Genomic DNA, 10810 nt, shown 5'->3' with positions numbered 1-10810 from the left:
TTAACCCCTTGAATAATTCTTAGGCCATTCATATGTTGCTTGTGAAAGGAGAGTAGAATTGGTGAATCTAAACCCCTTCCCAACCTGTGCTAGATGCATAAAATCCTAGTTAGCTACTCTAAGAAAACATACATCAAGCACATAATAAACTGGAGATTAACAACTTGATAATGAAAGCAAGGAAATCAATTAACTATAAAATCATCCATAACATTGAATATTCATGACTAGGGCTTCATCCTAAGCCCTAACTAAATGAATTAGTTAGACATAACTATGAATACATAAAATAAGAAATACATAGATAGGATAAAGAGAGGAGAAGAACTAGATAATGGCAGCAAGGAATTCCCAGGACAGCTCCAAGCTCTCTTCTCTCTTTGTGGTGAATCTGAATGTGTGTATGAGAGTAATGGATGAAGTGAAAATGTGTATCTGACTCTCTATATCTTGAATGAGTGTGCAGTTCTCTATTTATAAAGTGCAATTTCGTCCTCCCATTTGACTGGTGAAGCACACCTCTCTTAGCTGCTCCCAACTGCTCCAGCTGCCCATACTTGCCAACTGCTTCAGATGCCCATACTTGCCACCTGCTCCAGCTGCCAAATACATGCTTTGGTATGGTTTCTTTATGGAAAGCTTGACTTTTGTTCATCTTTATGAGTTCCTGAGCTGATTTGACTCCCATGTATGGCTGTCCATGTGTGTAGACATGGCTCTAGGGATGTAGCCACATTAAATGTGATGGCAGCCAAAGTGACATTTCTGTGAACTTGGTTCAGTCTTTGACATGTTGAGGGCTCCAGATTTATCCAATGGGGATGAAATTTGGATATGTTATAATAGACACCCATTGGAACAACTTCTATCAAGGATGTCTCCTCATCCGATCTGTGTAAGTTGCTGAAATGAGGACTGCAAGATGACCCACGAAACTGGACTGACAAGGAGTGTGGCCCAAATTGGGTTTGTCTTTAAGCTCATATTCCTCTTATCCCAATCTGCCCTTAACAAGCATGGATTGCATCAAATGTGATCTCTTGCTGTCTTAACTAAAACAAATAAAAAAAGAAGAGAGTAATAAAATAAGAGAAACTAAGCAAAGTCACTAAGTAAAGAAGGCATGCGAATGTATGAAATTGTGAACTTATCATATATTAGGAGGTTAGTCAGTATTAATGTGATGTTGAATTGTATTGTGTTTTGAGTAATAAAAAAAGGCACATTCTTTGTACATTAGGTCAAGGTTGAACGAGGTTCTAACATTCCTTGGCCCAATGGATCCTTGGGCTATTTTGCAATTTGGCCCAAAATGCCTTTAAAGCTCAAATCGAGTCTAACCTTAAAACTAACTTCACAATTAACATTTTAATTGTGATTTGTGACTTAATCATTAAGTTATATCCTTACTTCGAATAGTTTGACTTGGTCATTCATTTTGGTCAAACATCTTGACTTTGACCATTGACTTTCAATGTCATATCCTCTTCATTTGTTCCTCAAGTTTCTTTCTCTTTTCATTTGTTTTTGTAATCACATTTCTCGGTGTGCAATCCATAGGTTCCTTTTAGCAAGGTAGTGGGTTGACTCAACTTCTTTGAGTTGACTTGTGAATTAAAACTCACTATTTAATTCTTCTTGTTAGTGAAGGTCAATTATGATTAAACCTTTCAGGACTACCACAAACCATGGTTGATGCCTAGCAGCATATCATGGTTATTCGAGCTAAATAGGGGTTAGGGAAGAACCTATTCAAATTGGAATGGCCGTGCAATTGAGTCATTCTCTTTTACAATAATACTTATTCACATTATTAGATAATGGAATCTAATGTCAAATATCCTAATGTGAATTATTTCTTTCTATGATTATCCTGATAAGATTTAAAGACCTCTTATTTCAAATATTATACATTACTCTATGTAGAGATTTAATCAATCATATCATTGGAGTATTCTCTCTCCTTACCGAGAGTAAAACTTCCTTGTTGTACATTTATTTGCCTCCATGACTTTATTGAGAGTCATGATAAACACATTTAGGTCATGTCTTCTATAACACAACTGTACAGTGCACTACTACAAAAAGTGACAAAGGCGACAAAAAAAACGACGGTCTAAGTGAAAACCGTCGTCGTTTTTAAAAGACAGCGGTTCTATAAAACCGCGTGTAATAACACCTTAGACACCTAAAAAATGGAATTCAAATGGTTGTTCATAAACAAACGTACCTAATTAAAAAACCGACATCTATTTGAAACAGGATTTCCAGTTTCAGTGTAAAATCAAAGCAAATAAAGAACGGCGAAGTTATGAATCGACCGGCGTAGAAGTAAAGGCAGCGATTTCAAAAAAAGCCGCCGTTTTTATGCAGAAAATAACACGACCAAGTTTTCGTATAAGGCGCCATATAATTACAAATAAATCCACGGCGGTAAAATACAAAATATCGCCGTATTAAATTAATGTACAACGACGGAAAATAAAAATATATTGACGTCTTTCTTGTATAGTTCTACGACGGTATCTTTAAATCTCACCACGTTTGTTTTTCATTTAACGACGTATTATAAAATTTAACGTCGTATTTATTCCCTTTATACGTCATACCTTATATTTAAACCGTCGTCTTAATACGAATTTTTTTTATCAATTTATTTCTTTGATTTTGTTATCATACGTCATACTATATGTAAAGATGACGCTTTTTATTAAAAAACGTCGTCTATTATATGTAAAGATGACGATTTTTATAAAAACCATCGTCTATTATGTGTAAAGATGATGATTTTTATAAAAACCGTCGTCTATCATATGTAAAGATGACGATTTTATAAAACCATCGTCTATTATATGTAAAGATGACGATTTTTATTAAAAACCGTCGTCTATTATATGTAAAAACCGTTGTCTATTATGTGTAAAGATGACGATTTTTTAAAAAAATAGTCGTTTATTATGTGTAAAGATGACGATTTTATAAAACCGTCGTCTATTATATGTAAAGATAACGCTTTTTATAAAAACCGAAAAAATCGTCGTCTATTATATGTAAAGATGACGCTTTTTATAAAAACTGAAAAAACCGTCGTCTATTATATGTAAAGATGACGCTTTTTATAAAAAAACCGTCGTCTATTATATGTAAAGATGACGCTTTTTATAAAAAAAAATCGTCTATTATATGTAAAGATGACGATTTTTTTTAAAAAAATGGTGGTCTATTATATATAAAGATGACGCTTTTTATAAAAAATGGTCGTCTATTATATGTAAAGATGATGGTTTGTTATAATAACCGTTAAATCATGATTGTTCATTTATAACCGTCCAAATTTTTTGTCCCGTTACTTTATCTCTGAATGTTTATTTTTTTTCGATTTTTGGTGTAGATGATCTCGAAATATAAACAAACAAGTTTGATGGTTGGATCGTTGAAACTAGTTTCTTAGAATGCGTATGCCATCAAAACAATATATTCACTAACAATTAAGAGTTTATTTATACTTTCGTTAAATATAACATAAGATTTTGTGGTATCCACTAGTGTAAATATTTTAAATTGAAGATCAAATTCAGTCATTGTATTCATATAGGGTCAAGGAGTGTAGAGGTAAAAAATCATCAAAATTGGAGTTAAAATAACCGTTAAATCATGATTTTTCATTTATAACCGTTGAACTAACAATGAAGAGTTTATTTATACTTTCGTTAAATATAACATAAGATTTTGTGGTATCCATTAGTGTAAATATTTTAAATTGAAGATCAAATTCAGTCATTGTATTCATATTGGGTCAAGGAGTGTAGCGGTAAAAAATCATCAAAATCGGAGTTAAAATAACCGTTAAATCATGATTTTTCATTTATAACCATCGAAATTTTTTGTCCCGTTACTTGATCTCTGAATGTTTATTTTTTTTTTATTTTTGGTGTAGATGATCTTGAAGTATAAACAAACAAGTTTGACGGTTGAATCGTTGAAACTAGTTTCTTAAAATGCGTATGCCATAAAAAAAAATATTCACTAACAATTAAGAGTTTATTTATACTTTCGTTAAATATAACATAAGATTTTATGGTATCCACTAGTGTAAATATTTTAAATTGAAGATCAAATTCAGTCATTGTATTCATATAGGGTCAAGGAGTGTAGTGGAAAAAAACGTCTATTGTATGTAAAGATGACGCTTTTTATAAAAACCATCGTCTATTGTACGTAAAGATGACGCTTTTTATAAAAACCGTCGTCTATTGTACGTAAAGATGATGCTTTTATAAAAAACCGTCGTCTATTGTATGTAAAGATGACGCTTTTTATAAAAAAAACCGTCGTATATTATATGTAAAGATGACAAATTTTTTTTAAAAAAAAAGCGTCGTCTTTTAAAACACGCTAAAAAATGGCCGCTTAAGTGAATTCGCGCTCGATAAATTTTCAAATTTTCACCCGTCTTTGAAAATCTTATCTCTCATTAACAAGCGTCATCTTTTAAAACACGCTAAAAGAAATCTACTTAAGTGAATTCGCGCTTGTCAAATTTCGGAAAACCTTATCTCTCTCTCCTTGAAACCCTCATGCACTCTCTAAAACACCCTCATGAAACTCTCTACAAAATCATCAAAAGATCGATATCAATGAAGGAGTTGAGAGATTGAGGTCTTAGCAAATCCATAAGATGTAAAGGGATGTTCTGTATTTGAGAATCAAAGTTTGTTGAAAGGTTCGATTTGAAAGTCACCTAATCTCTTAATACCCTTCTATATCTTGCTAGTGAATTCTAGATTAGTCTCTTTGCGTTTTTGGTATGTTCTTTGTATCCCTAATTTCAGATTTTGTCTCTCTTGATTTGTCTGATTTGTTTACAATTTTTTTTTTTCTGGTTTCTTTTTAGATTTTCTGATTTGGTTATCAGGAGATGAGGAGGAAGCTTATGATTTATAACTTTTTTCTTTGCAGTTTTCTATATGAGTCGTATGTTTTTGTTGTTGAAAATTTGCAGGTTCTCGATGGTCTTTTTTATGGTCATTTTACAAGTTTTCTATGGAAATATCGACCAATGGTAAAATTTCTCTTCCACCTAATTTTTTATGTTTATAATCTTAGATTCTTTTTTTTTTCTTCTCTTTGTCATTTTGATTTATTTACAGGGATGATGGAAGACTTGATTTGTGCATCATTTGTATGTTTGGATGAGGAATGCTTGGATTAGGAGTATGTAGGTCTTGTTAGGAATTATGTTTATTGTAGAATAAAGATTTGTTAACTATGTAATAACTATTGAATCTTCAAGTTTTATGAAAGAAACTATTTTTGATAAAGCATTATGGTTGGTTTTCTAGTTAAAATCGTTGTATAGCATCATAGGAAATCAAAAAGCATTATTGTACGTAAAGATGACGCTTTTTATAAAACCGTGCGTCTATTGTATGTAAAGGACGCTTTTTATAAAAACCGTCGTCTATTGTATATAAAGATGCGCTTTTTATAAAAAAACTTTAAATCTATTATGCGTAAAGATGGCGCTTTTTATAAAAAACCGTCGTTTATTGTGCGTAAAGAGGCGCTTTTAAAAAACCGTCGTCTATTGTATGTAAAGATGACCTTTTTATAAAACCGTCGTCTATTGTATGTAAAGATGACGCTTTTTATAAAACCGTCGTAAATGTATTATACGTATAGATGGCGCTTTTTATTAAAAAGCGGTCGTCTATTATGCGTAAAGATGCGCTTTTATAAAAAAACCGTCGTCTATTATCGTAAAGATGACGCTTTTATAAAAAACCGTCGTTTATTGTACATAAAGATGTCGCTTTTTATAAAAACCATCGTCTATTGTATGTAAAGATGACGCTTTTTATAAAAAAAGGTCGTCTATTGTATGTAAAGATGACGTCTTTATAAACAATCCACGACGGTTTTCATAAAAAAATTGTCATCTTTACATACAATACACGACGGTTTTATTAAAAACAATCGTCTTTCCTCCTATAATTAACGATCTTTACCTCTAAACAACGACGATTTTCTTTAAAAACTGTCATCTTTACTGATAAAACGACGGTGAAAAGCTGTCGTAGTTTGAAACTCAAATAGACGGCAGTCGATTTCATGATCGGACGAAAACCTTTTACACGACGGTGGTTTCCCGTCGTCTATTTCGATTTTTGTAGTAGTGGCCACAAGACATCTATAATGTCTCATATCTAAGGATTAGTTTACACCATTGCAATCTATGAGTTCTAGTTTGATATGTGAGTAAAGACTTCCATTCTAGAACTCATGTATTGGATAGCTTCAGTGTTCTTGTTCTCCTGCAAGCACCTACACACATATCTTGGTGTCACTACACTTAATGACTTGAAACCTCGTCATTCTCTACATATAGAGAAGATATTTGTGTATTGGTCTTGGCGGAATATCAATGCCCAATTGATAGTCCTATGACTAAGAACATATTTAGGATTAAGGAAGATGATAAGTCTCGATGTATGCAATCTCATTACATAGTTCTCACGTTCACTTGTATATTCCTAGGACTATAGTTGTTTGACTGTTATGATAATATACCAAATATCATGGTTCAAAGCCTTGTCTTGCCCATGAATAACTTAATAAGTCATTACATAAGATGTCCTTAACATTTATTATCGTATAATTAGTTGGCTTTAAGGGCACATTACTAACAATTCTAGCCACCCAAAATGCCATATTTGAACCTTAAGAGCCTAGAAGAAATAGCTCCCCCCCCCTCTAAAAATTTGTACAAACCTATCTTCAGTGGGTTTTTCAATCTTGGTAAGTTTTTCTTCTATTTTTTTAAATTCAATTTCCAATTTTAATTGTTGTTGTTAAATTTTTATGATTTAGGGTTTGGGTGAAAACTTTTGAGAATTGTTATATATGTTTTATTTTTGAAACTTGAATTATTAATTAGTATATATGATTTTTGGTGTCTAGTATTTCTTGTTATGATATCATATCACATGATGATAATAGACCGACAAAGAGATGAAAGACTATTTATTCATTCCTCAAAAAAAGCAGTAACGATAACAATGATACACTTTCTGCATCTAATGTTGATACTTCAATTTTTGAGGAACTTACTCAACTCGGATCTCAAATAGTTGAACAATGTGTTTGATTTGATATTTATTTATATTCTATACTTCTTTGTGATATATTTGCTCGTAATGTGGCATTGTTTGATTTATAAAATTTTATTTACATTTTTGTTTCAAGAGAAAAGAAAAACTTATAATATATCTCTTATAAAATTAAAAAAATATTTAACCACTCTTATAAAAATTCCTAAGTCCGCCATTGATCAATTAGTACAACAAAAACTATAAGCACATAGAGCAAGTCCAACCATGCAGCCCAGCCCGAGGGGAGGGGGGAAAAAGCCAAAAAATGGTTCCGGTGGCGAAGCCCGGCCCGAAGTGTGGGACCCACCAACCCGGCGGCCGAAGGCAACTTTCGCCCGGTCCAAAACTTCGGTGGAGGTGGCGTCATGCGACGCTCGGTGGCGTCGTCGCGCGTTATTCAAATTTTTAACGTTGCGCGCGTGCAATGCACGCCAACGTTAAAAATTGAACCACGTCTTGGCGTCGTAGCCACGTCAACCTAACGCGTTTGGAAGCCACGTGGCGGTCCCCCAGCGCTCCGATTTGATTCCAAATTTTAATCCAACGGCTGGCGATTTTTGGACAATAAAATTATGAAAAAAAATCGAAATTTTTTAAAAAAATCCTAAAAAATTCTGATTTTTTTTCCTATAAATACCCTTCACTTTCAACACCAATTCTCATACATTTTATTCTACTTCTACAATTACTCAACATATTTTTCACTCTTCACTCAACATTTTCTTCACTCTTCACTCAACATTTTCATCTCTTTCACCTTGTAATTTTAGTTATTATTTTTATGGCTTCTTCTATTGAAACCGGAGGGGCGTGGAGCACCATGGAAGATGTTTCTTTGTGTGAGGTTTGGCTCCGAGTTTGTCATTGTCCCTTGTCAGGCAATGAGATGAAATTTTTCCATATGTGGAAAAAAATTCATGCCAATTTTTGCGAAAAAATTCCGGACTCCACTCGTACGGAAATGGCATTGTCGAGTAGGTGGAAACTTCTCAACAAAGAGATGGCAAAATGGAGAGATGCCTTGGCAAAAGCGATGAATTTGTATAGAAGTGAGGAAAATTGTACTAACGAAGTAAGTATTTTGTAATTTTCGTAATCATTAAGTTTAATGTCCTAATATATATATGTTGTTAATATTTATTGCATTGTCAATATTTTGTTAATATTTCTTGCATTTCAAATATTTTGTTAATATTTCTTGCATTTGAAATATTTTGTTAATATTTCTTGCATTTTCAATATGTTGTTAATATTTATTGCATTTCAAATATTTTGTTAATATTTCTTGCATTTTCATTATGTTGTTAATATTTATTGCATTTCCAATTGTTTCTTCATATTTCTTGCACTTCCAATTTATTTGTAAGGTTAATTGCAGTTCCATTATTTTTATTTTGTTACTTGCATATCCAATATATTTTAAATAGTTATTGCATTTCCTTTTTTTTGTTAAATAGCTCATTCAAGCACAGATGTGGTTCGGTGCAACCGGGTGGCAAAAAAAAATTCACCCATCATGAATGTTGGGAGGTGTTGAAATACTGTAAACGCTTCAATATTATTCCAACGGGTCCCGATGTTGTGTTAAACGAGACGCCTCTCCGTGATGCAGACGACATCGGATTCACCTCTCGATTCCCCTATGAGTGAAGACTCACCCATCCAAAAGGAACCGAGGCTCATTGGCCGAAAGGCTGCGAAGGCAAAGAAACCGGGTAATTCAAGCAATCATAATTCAAAGTTTTTGGAGGAAATTGCAAGGCAAAACGGCATAAGAATTGAATTGGAGCAAAAACGCCAAGATATGGAGGTGGCAATTCAAGCCGAGTGTGCACGAGAAAAGGAGTATTTGCGCAAAAAAGATATGGAGAAGGCGGATCGGAAACTATGGCGATGGATACAAGCCATATGTCCTGATACAAAACAATATTGGAAGCTAGAACAGAAGGGATGTTATGAGAAGAAGACTTTTCCAGGATGATGGGCCTAGCAACACGGATTGGTTAAATGATCAAAACCATTAAATTAGTTGGCATACCTTTTATGTATTTTTAATTTTCTTGTTTTCTATTAAAGTTGGTGTACTTCATGTTTTTTATTTTAGTAGTAGTAATTCTTAATGACTTGTATTGGATTTCTTTATTTAATAAACAAAGCCTTCAATAAAAGACAATTTTATTCAACATATTCCATACATCAAACACAACATAATTCAAATCAAAACAAAAACTAGAAACAAGGCACAATAATAAATAAAAAAACAACACAACCAAACCATAAGCAATACTAAACAACACAACCAAAACATAAGGCCTAAAACATAACCAAAGCATCTATGCTCCATCATTCATCTTCATTCCCTTTCACCGTCCATAAATGCTCTATCAAGTCAAGTTGACGGCTTTCATGAATATAGGAAGATTGCATCTCTGTATATCGATCTATCATCCGGGTCATCATACGATCGTCTCTCACCAACGGTTCCGGCTCAAACGGTTCTCCATTTGGCCCCATGGGCCTTTCATAAATCCGGGTCAAGGCCGTGTTTATTGGATCCGGTTCATAGACCTCTCCAGCATCATAATCGTACTCATCCTCCACAATCATATTATGGAGGATGATGCAAGTCATCATAATGCTCCGGAGGATCTCCTCATCAAACATACGAGCCGCACCTCGAACAATCAACCATCGAGCTTGAAGGATGCCAAAACACCTTTCGACATCTTTCCTGTATCCTTCTTGATAAGTAGCAAATAATTTTTGCTTATGGGATCGGGGATTCGAAATGGATTTGACAAATGTGGTCCACCTTGGGTAGATACCGTCACTAGATAATACCCCGTCTGGTAGATTGTATTGTTGACTTCATAGGTAATATTGGGGCCTTGGCCGCTCAAAACATCGTTGAAGACCGGAGATTGACCCAAGGACGTTGAGGTCATTTTGGGCTCGGCAACTCCAAAGAAAGCATGCCAAACCCATGTGTCGAAACCGTAAAGCGGCTTCGGGATGATACTTTTGTGCCTTTCCTATTTCCGTAATCACCTTGCCGGTGGTTGGGCAATTCTTCCATTGCCAATGCAAGCGATCGATGCTACCAATCATTCAGGAAATCCTCGAGCTTGGCTTTTTGTAGAAGCCGTTGGAGGTCCCAGGAGTAGGTCTACGGTAGTCCCTAGTGTCTGTGTTTTCAACTCGCATCACAAAATCTTACCAAAGCCTCCAACGTAGTGGACTTCCTCATTCTAGACAACCTCATCCACAGATCGGGATGCTCCATACGCCAACATGCGATATATAACTTGTAAGCTTTGCTCGTGAAGGCCCAAAACTTGATAGCATCACACTTTTGAACAAAATATGCATCATAATTGCAAATATCATGCATGATTTTATTGAACAAGTGGGGTTGCATTCTAAATCGCGAAAATCAACATCATTGTACAGCGTTGGGATAAAATAATCTTCCAAAAGATTCTTACCCCAAAGAATGTCTATATCATCGTCACATTCCGGCGTGACGACTTGTGAACCACAGCGGCGACCTTGGTTCTCTTCCTCTTCCATTGCCCTTGCTATGAGAACTTGTTCATCAACTTGCCTCTGCAACTCATTGATTTCATCGGCTCTGGTTTCTCTCCTTTCTTTCTCTCTCA

This window comes from Prunus mume, linkage group LG3, assembly GCF_029339155.1.
Source record: "Prunus mume cultivar Tortuosa linkage group LG3, ASM2933915v1, whole genome shotgun sequence".
NCBI lineage: Eukaryota > Viridiplantae > Streptophyta > Magnoliopsida > Rosales > Rosaceae > Prunus > Prunus mume.
This window is presented reverse-complemented; position numbering follows the sequence as displayed.